At 43.7% G+C, this 13,894-nt stretch overlaps 2 long non-coding RNA genes across 3 annotated transcripts; both read left to right on the forward strand.

Moving 5' to 3' along the window:
* The first annotated feature begins 232 nt into the window (after positions 1 to 232).
* Positions 233 to 1,540, forward strand: LOC120043477. Of its 2 annotated transcripts, none has more exons than XR_005476455.1 (3): positions 233 to 254; positions 1,320 to 1,376; positions 1,481 to 1,540. It is a non-coding gene; the product is annotated as an uncharacterized LOC120043477 (long non-coding RNA). The 2 variants fall into 2 exon arrangements; XR_005476454.1 differs by lacking the exon at positions 233 to 254 and adding an exon at positions 1,137 to 1,217.
* A 9,625-nt stretch (positions 1,541 to 11,165) lies between these two features.
* LOC120043476 lies at positions 11,166 to 12,318 on the forward strand. Its single transcript, XR_005476453.1, has 3 exons — positions 11,166 to 11,265; positions 11,491 to 11,499; positions 12,287 to 12,318. It is a non-coding gene; the product is annotated as an uncharacterized LOC120043476 (long non-coding RNA).
* The last annotated feature ends 1,576 nt before the right edge of the window (positions 12,319 to 13,894 follow it).

Raw genomic sequence — 13,894 nt, forward strand, 5'->3', positions numbered from 1 at the left:
AGCATCAGGCCTCATCCCTGCACAGAGGGAGTTGATCCTCCTGAAGGCCAGCGTCCCTGCGCACAGGGAGTGGATCGTCCCAAAGGCTAGTGTCCCTGCAGAGAGGGAGGATATCTTCCTCACAACCAGTGTCCCTGTGAAGAATGGACACAATCATCCACAACCACCTCCCATCATCCCCATGGTGGCACCACTGTGGAAATGGGATGGTGGAGCGTGTACTCCACCTGTGGATTTCTATTCCAAGAGAAGAGGTCACTTAAACTTACCTAATTAGTAAAGAAATTACCATTGTGATAGTGTGAGAATTAGCTGTGATAGGTTAAATGTATGGCTCATGTGAGTATATATCTGTAATACTTTCATGCATTTTCTACATAAAACAGGTTTAGCTCCATTTTACTTTGACATTTTAGTCATTTAGCAGACGCTCTTATCCAGAGCGACTTACAGTAGTGAGTGTATACATTTTCATACTCCAGTGAATCTCTCCAGGATTTCGCATGGATTTTTTTGATATTTGCGGATAAATATGCTAGATTTTGCAGCAACAATTATGACATTTTGCATTGCAATATGCAATTGTTTTGTCCAATTTGTTGCAAAAACGCGCTGACAAGGGAAAAAACTGTGTTGACGTGTGGCTTGATTGAACCATATTATGCAGTAAATGTGCGGTGATTGGTTGAAATTGCGAGCCCTCTTTTTGTACTGTGGTAATGGGTCAGTTCTATGCGATAATATTGTGATGATGTGACTATTTTATGCAGAAATAGTTTGGCGATTGGTCAAATTTGTAAGCCCTCGCATAATATGCAGGGAATTGTTGATTTTGCAACCAAAACAATGCGATCGCAGAGTCCTGGAGTAACCTCCCTGCGTGTAGGTTAAGATTGGGTTGTAACAGAGTATCAGAGCCAGACGTTTCTACCTGTCAGCTAGTAATTGTTCTGTATGGTGACATGAGCAGAGTGGCCTGACTTCTCCCACTTATTACAGATGTCCGACTTAGATATGTTGAGCATCCTGCTATGATGTCCATCACCAAGCCGGAACACTCCGAGGCCAACCCTCAGTGCCAGACTGTCAGCCGGCCGGTGGCTGAGGCCGAGAACCCTGCTGTTCACAATTACAGTGGAGGCTGGCTCAGCTGGGTCTTTGGGAGTGGAAGAGTTAATAAGAAGGAGGTTCATCTACCTGAGGACAAAGACAGATCTGTAAGGAACTGGTTCTTAACACTATATTCTATGTAGAGACAATTGAGTGGATAATTTTTTTTATTGTGGCTTGCTTCACATTGCTAACATCTTCTTCCTCAGATTGTCTGGGATCCAACTCTGCACAGATGGGTTAACAAAACTGAGCCCAAGGCTGAGGTACACACTTAAATTCAATGAAATTAAAAACAGTGAACAACCATTGTATTTCAACTGTGATAATATTACTAACAATTTGGAAAATGTGTTGATGTGTTTTACAGAACAAGTGTGTACCACCACCTCCACCGATGGGGACATATGGATATCAGGGGAACACTGGCCCCACAGGAGTGAATCCTTACTCTATGAAAGCAGGTGAATATTGCTTTAGAATTCATGTGGTTTAACCAAGACTGTGTCAGCCGATCATAGATGTCCCTGGTGGTCTCCTGCTAACAGCTTTCCCACTACCAGCAGGTCTATGGGGCAGCAAATACCCTACAATACATTACAATGATGGGACCAACTCAAAGCCTCCAAGCCATGGGCCTGGACTGCTTCCTAGACAGCTCTCTGGCTTGCTCCCTCCTTCACACGTTGACCTCATGGCACCAATGGTTGTGCCACCTGACACTCTACCCTACTGAGGTATGACTCTGGAAAATCCTTCCAAATTGTATCCATTCATCATTAACTGAGATTTTTCTTTAACATAGCAAGTGGCTAAAATAGCAAGGATGTTAACTATTTTTTTATTTTTGTTCAACAGGCCATTTGCCCAGAGTGGATTTGCCATACATAGAATTTTTCAGCATTAAAAATCTTCAGCATAAAAAAGTATTAAAAGATGATCTTTTAATTAAATCTCTCCTTTGTGTCCTCATGTTCACATTAATTTGATGTGTTCTATCATCCTTTACAATGCTTATTGCTTCTGCATTATTTTACAGACAAGTATATATTATACACATAGACATTACAAAAACATATTTTTGTGCATTTTGGATTTCCTACATTTACTTACTGTACAGACAAGTATATTTTATACATATATATTTTTTTTAACTACATTTTTTTATGTATTCCATAGACAGAAAGAAATATATTTAGATGCATTTTGAATTCCTAAATGTCAATATTTTATTTTCTGTGTCACGTGTTTATGCCCATTTATGTACATCCTGTGTATGTTACCCTTCCAATGAGCTTATCATATAAACTACAACGCAAAAAGTATGGTTTACTTCACTTTTAATCATGTTAGCACAGGTAACAGCCGTTTACAGTCTTTCTTTAGTTTTTCATTCTTACTCTTCCCAATTCAATTAAACTATATTTCTTTATTTCCCATGGGCTTCACCAGAGTACCCCCTAGTGGCTGGAATACAACTGTATTAAGCCCCTTACAACACCCCCCTGCAAAAACGAAATGTTGTCCCAGTTGCAGCCTAGTATCTGTCTTGTTTTGCACGCTTTGTACAAAATAATAAAATGCAGTACTACAGGATATTTCTTAACGTAGCTCTTTATTAGCTAGCTATAACTGGCATGTTCACGTATCGCCAACCAGCATCAAACTGACCATGACCTAACCATTTGGGTGGTCTTAACCAATCATAGCACAGTATAATATGGCGGTAAAATGCATCCAATTATAATTCAGTATGTTTACACATATGGATATTACAGTATCCAAACTGATATGCCATTTTTAGTTGTTTTTTTTAAACAGCGGGACACCACCCTCACCTTCGACCAGCTGGTGGACCTGTCCATTCGGCTGGATAACCTGCTGGCTACCCAAAGACGTCCAGACCTCTGCGACCATCTGTGGCCGCAGAGGTCACACTGCCGGTCAGTGCCAGGTTTGTTCCTCTGGGGGTCGAGGCAGCAGGCAGGGCACTCTGGCGTCACCCCAGGTGAGCCGGCACCATTCTCACCCAGAGCCCTCTGTTACACACATGTTTTTGTATGTTACTTTTCCTGAGTTTTCCCCGCATTCCCAGCATAAAGCGCTCGTCGATTCAGGCGCGGCTGGGAATTTTATGGACAGATAATTTGCCCATAGTTTAGGGATCCCCATTGTTCCAGTGGCTATGCCCTTCCCAGTTCACGCCTTAGTCGACCATTATGGTCAGGGTTGATTAGGGAGGCCACCGTTTCCGCTCAGTCTCTTCCTCATTGACTCTCTTGCGTTTCCCGTGGTACTAGATCTACCCTGGTTAGCCTGTCATGACCCCACTGTTTCATGGCAACGGAGGGCTCTCACGGGGTGGTCGCGAGAGTACTCGGGGAGGTGTCTAGGGGTTTCCGTTGGTGCTACTACAGTGGAAACTCCAGACCAGGTCTCCACCGTGCGCATTCCCCCCGAATATTCCGATTTGGCTCAATGACTCAATTACCACCCCATCGTCGTAGGGATTGTGCGATAAATCTCCTGGTAGACGCTGCACTTCCCAGGAGTCACGTGTATCCCCTGTCACAGGCGGAGATGGCGGCTATGGAAACATTTGTCTCCGAATATCTGCATCAGGGGTACATTCGGTCCTCCACTTGACCCGCCTCCTCAAGTTTTTTTTTTTGTGAAGAAGAAGGCGGGAGGTCTGCGCCCGTGTATTGCCTATCGAGCCCTAAACCAGATCACTGTGAAGTACAGTTACCCGCTACCTCTCATAGCCACAGCGATTGAGTCAATGCACGGGGCGCGCTTCTTCACCAAACTAGATCTCAGGAGCGCTTACAACCTGGTGCGTTTCCGGGAGGGAGACGAGTGGAAGACGGCGTTCAGTACTACCTCAGGGCATTATGAGTACCTCGTCATGCCGTACGGGTTGATGAATGCTCCATCAGTCTTCCAAGCCTTTGTAGACAATATTTTCAGGGACCTGCACGGGCAGGTATAGTGGTGTATATTGATGACATTCTGATATACTCCGCTGCACGCGCGGAGCATGTGTCCCTGGTGCGCAGGCTGCTTGGTCGACTGTTGGAGCATGACCTGTACGTCAAGGCTGAGAAATGCCTGTTCTTCCAACAGTCTGTATCCTTCCTAGGGTACCGCATTTCCACCTCAGGGGTGGAGATGGAGAGTGACCACATTTCAGCCGTGCGTAATTGGCAGACTCCGACCACGGTAAAGGAGGTGCAGCGGTTCTTAGGGTTTGCCAATTACTACCGGAGGTTTATCCGGGGTTTTGGTCAGGTGGCGGCTCCCATTACCTCACTGCTGAAGGGGGGGCCGGTGCGTTTGCAGTGGTCGGCAGAGGCGGACAGAGCTTTCCTCCGTTTGAAGGCGCTGTTCACCGATGCTCCGGTGTTGGCACATCTTTGACCCTCTTTGGCGTTCATAGTGGAGGTGGACGCATCCGAGGCTGGGGTTGGAGCCGTGCTCTCACAGCGCTCGGGTACGCCACCGAAGCTCCGCCCCTGTGCTTTTTTTTCGAAGAAGCTCGGGCCGGCGGAGTAAAACTATGATGTGGGGGACAGGGAGCTGTTGGCTGTGGTTAAAGCCCTGAAGGTGTGGAGACACTGGCTCGAGGGGGCTAAGCACCCTTTCCTCATCTGGACTGACCACCGTAACCTGGAGTATATCCGAGCAGCTAGGAGACTGAATCCTCGTCAGGCAAGGTGGGCCATGTTTTTCACCAGATTCAGATTCACGATCTCGTATAGACCAGGTTCCCTTAACACAAAGGCTGACACGCTGTCCCGTCTCTACGACACTGAGGATCGGTCCATCAATCCTATTCCCATCATTCCGGCTGCTAGGCTGGTGGCACCGGTAGTATGGGAGGTGGACGCGGACAACGAGCGGGCACTAAGGGGGGAACTGCGCCTCCACATTGCCCGGAGGGTCGTAGGTACGTGCCGCTTGCTGTCCGTGATCAATTGATTCGGTGGGCTCATAGTCTACCCTCGTCGGGTCACCCGGGGATTCTGAGGACAGTGCGGGGTCTTAAGGGGAAGTACTGGTGGCCCACCTTAGTTAAGGACGTGCGAGTCTGTTTCCTCCTGTTCGGTGTGTGCCCAGAGCAAGGCTCCTAGGCACTTGCCTAGAGGGAAGTTACTACCCCTCCCCGTTCCACAACGGCCGTGGTCTCATCTATCGGTGGATTTCCCCACTGATCTTCCCCCGTCTCAGGGAAACACGGCGATCCTGGTCGTTGTGGATCGGTTCCCTAAGTCCTGCCGTCTTATCTCGTTGCCCGGTCTCCCTACGGCCCTACCGACTGCGGAAGCTCTGTTCACCCACGTCTTCCGGCACTACGGGGTGCCCGAGGACATCGTTTATGATCTTTGTTGTCACTAGCAATAGATTGTATAGCTGTGTCACAGTCCCCTTTAAAACTAAATCCATTTTACAATGGCTGTACTTGAACTCAACATGATTGAGTTGCATAGAAAAGTAGCAGATTCAACATCCTTTTGACTATCTGGAGATATGCCAATACAATCAGTGATTGTTTACAGTTTGGTGATTTACAAAAACAAAAGTGTTTGGGGTTTCTTGTGCTGTGTGACACATTCTTCACCATATTTACCTTTCACTGCATTTCTCCTCCCCCCTCTGTGTTTGGTGTTTTTGTATCAGTTAGTTTAGTCTGACTGTTGCACCGACATACATTTGTGCTGTCATCCTCATCTCCTATTTCATTACATATGGGTGACGGCCCAACGGATTGGTCAACTCAACCTATTCCTCAATCTGATTAACAAAACTGAGGCTAAACTGAGGCTGAGGCTGATTAACAAAACCTCCATTCTTGTCCCACATATTCCTAAGATTTTTGACACTATGTTTAGTGACAATTGGTTTTCCAATTGGCCATTGCAAGGTTTTGTCAACTTCCTCACAAAATTGGAAATCACATTTTTCATTATGCTGCATAATGGAATGTATTGCCCTTGAAATATGATGACAATCCCAAAATGCATTTTTGTCGTCCCCCCCCCACACAACATTTGAGTCTTAACTTTCTGATCGTTCACAACATCCATGCCACCCCCATACAATTAATGCTTCAGATTTGGTGGTTCAAGAGCCTTATTTTAATTTATCATCTGTTGTGTCAAATTATTCTTATCTATGCATTTATCAGTACGGTCAACTCCACAGTTAACGCTTATCACCCCAGACAACAGTGTCACTATCAGTACAGTCAACTCCTACTTTAGCACTAGGTCCACCCTTTACCAGTTCTTCCACCAACACCAGATCTCTGCAACAAATCCCTTCCCTAATTTATTATATTTTATTCCAGTATATTGTTGTTAAATCATTATTATATAGGTTAGATCTATGGATAGTATAGCCTATAATTGTCTGTGAAACAGGTAGGCCTACCTCTTATTTCTTAAATAGGCTCGAACACAAAGCCCTCTTGTTATAAAGTCAAATTAAAATGAATACCCTAGTGAGTAATCCCAACCCCACTTTATTTTAGCATCTAGAATAGTTGTTTCTATTTAAGCCAATATGTAATTTATAGGCCTATAGTGCAGGGCTAGGCAACCATGGGCCTGGAGTGCCGCAGACCCTTCATGTTTTTGATTTACCAACCTGGAACAGCGGGTGTGTTGAATTTAGGCAATCACTGAACTGATCAATTAGCTCAGTTGGTCAGGTGTGGTGCCTAGTTGGAACAAAATCCTGTAGTACCTGCTGCGCTCCAGGAACAGAGTTGCCTATCCCAGCTATAGAGCCCCAAAGTGGCGGTGTCATAATACCCGAACAAGGAAATGGTTCTAATCGTTTTTCCACCATTTATTTTTCCCCTTAAGGAATTTTAGAAACACTTAAGGGCTGTGTTTTGTATAGGCTTACCCTGGCATTACGTTTTGATAACCATTTAAATCACTCTTGGACAAGGTGACTTTCAAAAATATATTCGGGTCTATTTACTCTCAGATTCTAAAATGCTAATTAGCATCAAAGTAGACACGCAAGACTACAAATCCCTGCAAGCTCCTGCACGTCATCTCTAGCTGACCTTTGCAAACAGGTATATTGTGTCAATTTAAAACTTGCACAAAACAGTTCACAGAATTGTCAATTTAAAGAAATGTATTCATTACTACATTTTGCTAACATTAGATATAGTTAATCAAGAGATTCTTTCCTTTGTCTCGATTCGGCAGTCTCATCCAGATCATTCATGGCATTTTTAGGTCTTTATGATAGCCACATTAGCAGCTAATTAGCATTTAATTTTTAGAGGTAAATACAAGCGAATATATTGATAAGTCAGCTTGTCCTGGACCTAGAGAGATTTACACGGTTAGCAAAACGTCACTCAAAAGTAAGCTTACACGAAACACAGACCTTATTTTAAGTGTTTCTATAATCCAGTAAGGGAAAAACGATTGGAACAATTTATTTTATGGGTATGACTCATATTGTGGTACTCTATAGTGTATTGTACTGGGGGCTATGGACTGGGTGGAGTAGAAAGTGTTGCCATAGACCTCAGTCCCCCATAAAATAACACCATATATAGATTCTACAGACCCTAGTGAGTAATCCCAACACCACTTTTACTTTGGCACCTAGAATAGTTTTCTCCCTATAAACCAATATGTATTTCATATACAGTGTATTGCATTGGAGGCATTTATTTGACCTTGGAACATGTGTTGACCCCCAAACTGAATGCAAATATTACTTAAATATGAAGAACTGTGAGTCATGGATGATCTGGAGTCAGAACTGAGGGTGCCTGGAGAAGAACAGGGTGAAAATGAGTCTTCAGATGACGATGAATCAATCAACAGAAAACGAATCAAGAAGCCAAACCTTCCCCTGGCGCCTCCTTTATTTAAAGGTCATTTATAAAATGGAGTGTGTAGAAGAATATGTGAACCCTTGAGTAAGCTAAACCAGCTAGTTAGCTAGTTCAAGCTGCTGTTTACTGACAAGTACTACATACACTATATATACACAAAAGTATGTTGACACCCCTTCAAATTAGTAGATTCGGCTATTTCAGCCACACCTGTTGATGACAAGTGTATAAAATCGAGTACACAGCCATGCAATCTCCATAGACAACCATTGGCAGTAGAATGGCCTTACTGAAGAGCTCAGTGACTTTCAACGTGGCACCACCATAGGATGCCACCTTTCCAACAAGTCAGTTTGTCAAGTTTCTGCCCTGCTAGAGCTGCCAACTGTAAGTGCTGTTATTGTGAAGTGGAAACATTGGAGCAACAACGGCTCAGCTGCGAAGTGGTAGCCCACAAGCTCCCAGACAACTGCCGAGTGCTGAAGCGCATAGCTCGTAGAAAGCATCCTCAGTTGCAACCCTCACTACCGAGTTCCAAACAGCACAAGAACTGTTCGTCGGAAGCTTCATGAAATGGGTTTCCATGGCTGAGCAGCCACACACAAGCCTAAGATCCCCGAGCGCGGTTCCAAGCGTCGGCTGGAGTAGTGTAAAGCTCGCTGTCATTGAACTCTGGAGCAGTGGAAACGCATTCTCGGGAGTGATGAATCACGCTTTAACCATTTAGCAGTCCGACGAACGAATCTGGGTTTGGCGAATGCCAGGAGAACACTACCTGCCCGAATGCATAGTGTCAACTGTAAAGTGGAGGCGGAATAATGGTCTGGGGCTGTTTTTCATGGTTTGGGGTAGGCCCCTTAGTTCCAGTGAAGAGATCTTAGCCTTACAGCATACAATGACGTTCTAGACGATTCTGTGCTTGCAACTTTGTGGCAACAGTTTTGGGGGAAGGCTCTTTCCTGTTTCAGCATGTCAATGCCCCTGTGCACAAAGTCCATACAGAAATGGTTTGTTGAGATCGATGTGGACGAACTTGACTGGCTAGCACAGAGCCCTGACCTCAACCCCATCGGGATGAATTGGACCGCCGACTGCCAGCCAGGCCTAATTGCCCAACATCAGTGCCCGACCTCACGAATGCTCTTGTGGCTGAATGGAAGCAAGTCCCCGCAGCAATGTTTCAACATCAAGTGGAAAGCCTTCCCAGAAAAATGGAGGCTGTTATGTCAGCAAAGGGGGGTACAACTCCTTATTAATGCCCATGATTTTGATGAGATGTTTGACCAGCAGGTGTCCACATACCTTTGGCCATGTAGTGTGTGTTAATGCCCGATTTATTGTTTTCATCTATACATGGGATGCTCTTATTTACCAGTAGCAATGTCTGTTGTTTCATTAGAGACACCCCGTGAGACTGGCTTTCACAAGACCACAAGGAACTGGACTCCTGATCCATCCCTGTAGTACAATTGATAACTATTGCTATAAATGCTAAAAATCCAATCTTACTGAAACTTATATCACTTTTTGGCCTATCCCTCTGTACTGGTATGTCTCTACTACTTTCACCACTCCTCCCCTTAACCCATCTTCCTCTCCTTTCTTCACTGCCTCAACATATGACAACATCTGCACTACCCTGGAAACCTCAACCTACCTCTCCTGCATGGGACAATTCTGATCCCCAGCTCCATGGGCACCCGCACAATTAACACATTCCACTACTTTCCCCAATACTCCACATTCCTTCGTCTCATGCCCTTCTGCACGTCCCACTCAGGTAACATACACATAACACACACATTTATAATATTGTATATGGACATCTCTCAACTTTTTTTTCTCCCTAGCTCTCTCTCGCTCTTCCTCTGTGTCTGTAAATATCTCCCTCTCTGTGTCTGTCTGGTTGGTCTCTGGGGAGGAGGCTTTCAAGTTTGTACGTCTGGACGGCTCTATAAGAAAGAAGAGAAAGGTACCCCAGAATGACCCACCCGTCAGCCTGTTGAACAAGCAGCTTTCATCTGGAGGAAAGCTTGGACTTACGCAACTTTGTGGCAACTTATGCACTACCCTCTGGAGTGCCTTGCGGTCTGAGGACGAGCTGTTGCCTTACAAGGCAGTGATGCAACCAGTCAGGATGCTCTCGATGGTGCAGCTGTCAAAACTTTTCAGGATCTGAGGACCCATGCCAAATCTTTTCAGTCTCCTGAGGGGGGGTAGGTTTTGTCGTGCCCTCTTCGCGACTATCTTGGTGTGCTTGGACCATGTTAGTTTGTTGGTGATGTGGACACCAAGGAGCTTGAAGCTCTCAACCTGCACCACTACAGCCCCGTCGATGAGAATGGGGGTGTGTTCGGTCCTCCTTTTCCTGTAGTCCACATTCATCTCCTTTGTCTTGAGTATTCATCTAATTAAATGTGTATGTGAACATGTTCCGGCTCGCCAGCCAATTATCATATTGATGAAAATCCAGTGTCTGTGTTATGACTAACGTATGATGTTACACTCATTCTGTTTTTTTATGATTTCTAATTCTTAATCTTCTATGATATGCATTTAACTCTGTAACACAACCGTGTCAGTGAATCACAGGAAGATTTTGTCAGAGTTGTCAGATGTTCCAAGGCTGTGACAATTGGCTCAAATCTATTCATGTCTTCAGCAAATTCTTGAACATTTCAATATTTTCCATCTTCTTTTGATCCTTTAGTGCACACAATCTCAGGAGGAGTTCAAGTTGGAAGATCTGAAGAAACTGGAAATCAGTATGTATACTAGGAAGAATATGATATCGTCAACATCTGAATGCTTTATTCATCATTAGTTGAATGTTTTGGCAATGTAATGTGTTAATTGTGCTTTTCTCTCAACAGTTATCAACAGTATTTTGACGTATAACAGAGATTTTGCTTTTGATGTGCAGCCAGTGCCCTTGAGGTAAATGAAGATCGATGAACCATCACAATGCAGGCCACTTATTGTCGTACCCAATGTAAATACAGAGTTTTTTGTTTAAGTACACAATAATCAGAACAAATCAGAGCAAATGATGGAGTAAAGCAAACGGTATTACTAAAAATTCAACAATGGCTTCCCCATCTGAATGACCTAATCTCCTAACATCATGCTGAGCCTGTAAATATTCAACAAGTAATCTAATGAATGAAATCTTACATTCAGGAGAATCCTTGCCCCAGGGGAGGAGGAGAACTTGGAGGTGGAAGAAGAGGAGGATGCTGCTACAGGAGCAGGCTCCCCAGAGTCCTTTCCCAACAGAGTACCAGGTAAGAACTCAACAAATACTGTGTTTTATTTGTAATCTATGGTGTATATAGAGCATTCATAATCATTGGTCTTTATTCTGAATCTGTTGACTGTGTAATTTTGCCATTGTTATTTTTTTGGCTTTGTGGCCCTGTTTTGAGTGCCTTTGTGATTGCTGTCTCCTCTGTTCCCTGTCTCTCTGCATGGCTTCGTCACTCTGTCCTCACTGCCTGCTCCATTCACAGTTTTGCAAGGTATGGTTTGGTTGAGAAGTAAGGGGCTGGCATGGGTTTGAATGGGTCTGTCTTTTTATAGTTTTGTCGTAGCATGAATATGATTGCCTACTAATGGACAGTTTGTTATTATCAAAAACCCTATCCTACTACTACTAGATAGCTTTAGTTGTTGAATCTACTTTACAATGTATTTTTTTTATAAGCATTCACCAAAACGTGTATGTCATCTTAGCCTTATCTGTTAGTCAGTCTACAACTTCTTCTGCTGCCTATTATTATATAAGTAAAATACTGCTGACAGTAATGACTTGAACAAGGATCTGTAAGTATAGACACTGGTTACGTCCCAAATGACACCCGATTCCCTATGCAGTGCAATATGGGCCCTGGTCAAAAGTAGTGCACTATAGTAGTGAACTTGTCCCCCTTGCCCATTTTAAACTTTTATTTTTATTTTTGTTTTGCTTGTAACTGCTTCGGGTAATGCAAGTTCTTGTGCTGTTAGGGGAATAACCTATGTTTAAATGTAACAATCTGCTGCTGTATTTTTTTGTTTTGTGTAGTTTCTTAATCATTGTACATAAACTGTATGTGTAAACATGTATACGCAGGGCCCAGCTGTAAAAGAGACCTTGGTCTCAGTCTGTGTTCCTTGTTGAAATCAAGGTATAAGAATATAGGGAGTAGGGTTCCATTTGGGACGGTACCATTATCTTGATTTCAGCTGCATTAGTTCTGGGAACGTGGGAATGTTTTCTGCAATTATTGTATCTTTAGAAAGTTACAGCTTTCATGTCTCCAACAGGTACATTGTTGCCACGGTTACCCTCAGAGCCCAGGATGTCGCTGCTCACAATAAAGATTGACAAGATTGGGCTGAAAGATGCTGGGCAATGCATTGATCCCTACATGAGGTTAGTGTGAAAGGTACTAAATGTAGGCTACATTGTTTACATTGCTGAGATGAGTTGCTTACCTTCACATCTGAAATGGTAAGGTCTGAAACAGTGATAATCTAGAAAAATGTTTAAATAATTATCTCTGTTGAGTTGACACTTGACAGTACATTTTTATAAATATAATTTATTCCTGCAGAACAGCCCAAGTGAATCTGAACGTTTTGTTTCCCAACAGATTTGAGTGGCATTGATTTGAACCCAGTGCAAGACACACCTGTGGCAACCCGAAAGGAGGACACATACATTCACTTCAGCGTAGACATTGAGATCCAGAGACATATCGAGAGACTACCAAAAGGTAGTCAAACGTTCTATTTCTACTGAATTAGTAGTGGGGCCTCTATTTAGCCAGTATCATGTAATATTAAGCTAATACAGGGTCAGTTTATGTTCAAATCCTTGCAGAGGGATTGGGCAGACAATCGTTAATCCTGAATTTTGTTCATGTTCCGGGGCAGCTATTTTCTTTGAGTTCAAGCACTATAAACCCAAGAAGGGGTTTACCAGCACAAAATGTTTTGCCTTCATGGAAATGGATGAGATCAAACCTGGTCCCATTGTGATCGAGTTGTGAGTGACACATTTTGTGTTTTCCAGATTAACTTTCTTTAAATGTACTCACTATTTTATTTTAAGATGAAAATAAATTAAATTTGATAACTATTTATTTTGAGAATCTCAGATTTTAGCTATTTTTGGGGGGTGGGGGGGGGGTTCTGGTTCAGTCTGCCGTTTGAATATACCGTTTGAATTAATCACTTATTTATGCTATCGGATGTCAGGTACAAGAAGCCTACTGACTTCAAGAGGAAGACGCTCCAGCTCCTGACCAAGAAGCCACTCTATCTCCACCTCCACCAGACGTTGCACAAAGATTAATAACCGAGGTCACAGAGTAGAGCACATCAAGAAAGCAGAAGCGCCACAGAATTCCACTGTAGTCATCAGACATCCAGCAAAGTTTGGTGTACCGCCTCCCTATCCGCCTCCACTCACATCAACAATACTAAACCCAGCAGGCCCAAATGCCACAACCTCAACTCTGTGATAGGACGGCCCTGGATGACACATATTAACTACAGCGGTGACAACACACTACTGTATAATGCTGCTTCGTAACCAAGTGGGAGGTGGGAATTTACCAGTTGTGAAGTTGTAAATACCAGTTGGATGCATTCACATGATTTGAACTTGTTGAGAAAAGATCATTTGGCTAATGGCCAACAAGCTGCCTAAACCATAAACTTAAAGCTACAAAATGCAGTATTTGACCCCTCTGGTGCCAATTAGCGATCACTTTTTTTCTCCTCTCTGCATGACGCTCAATGGAAAAGAAGAGTTGAGTTAGCAATTGGTACTGTATGTCAAACAACCAGCCTCGTCTTTAGTCTTCCTCTGCCTTTCCCTTTGGGGATGAAAGAGGATCAACATGGTCATAGGTGCTCAAGCGGTCT

This window comes from Salvelinus namaycush, unplaced genomic scaffold, assembly GCF_016432855.1.
Source record: "Salvelinus namaycush isolate Seneca unplaced genomic scaffold, SaNama_1.0 Scaffold939, whole genome shotgun sequence".
Classification (NCBI taxonomy): domain Eukaryota; kingdom Metazoa; phylum Chordata; class Actinopteri; order Salmoniformes; family Salmonidae; genus Salvelinus; species Salvelinus namaycush.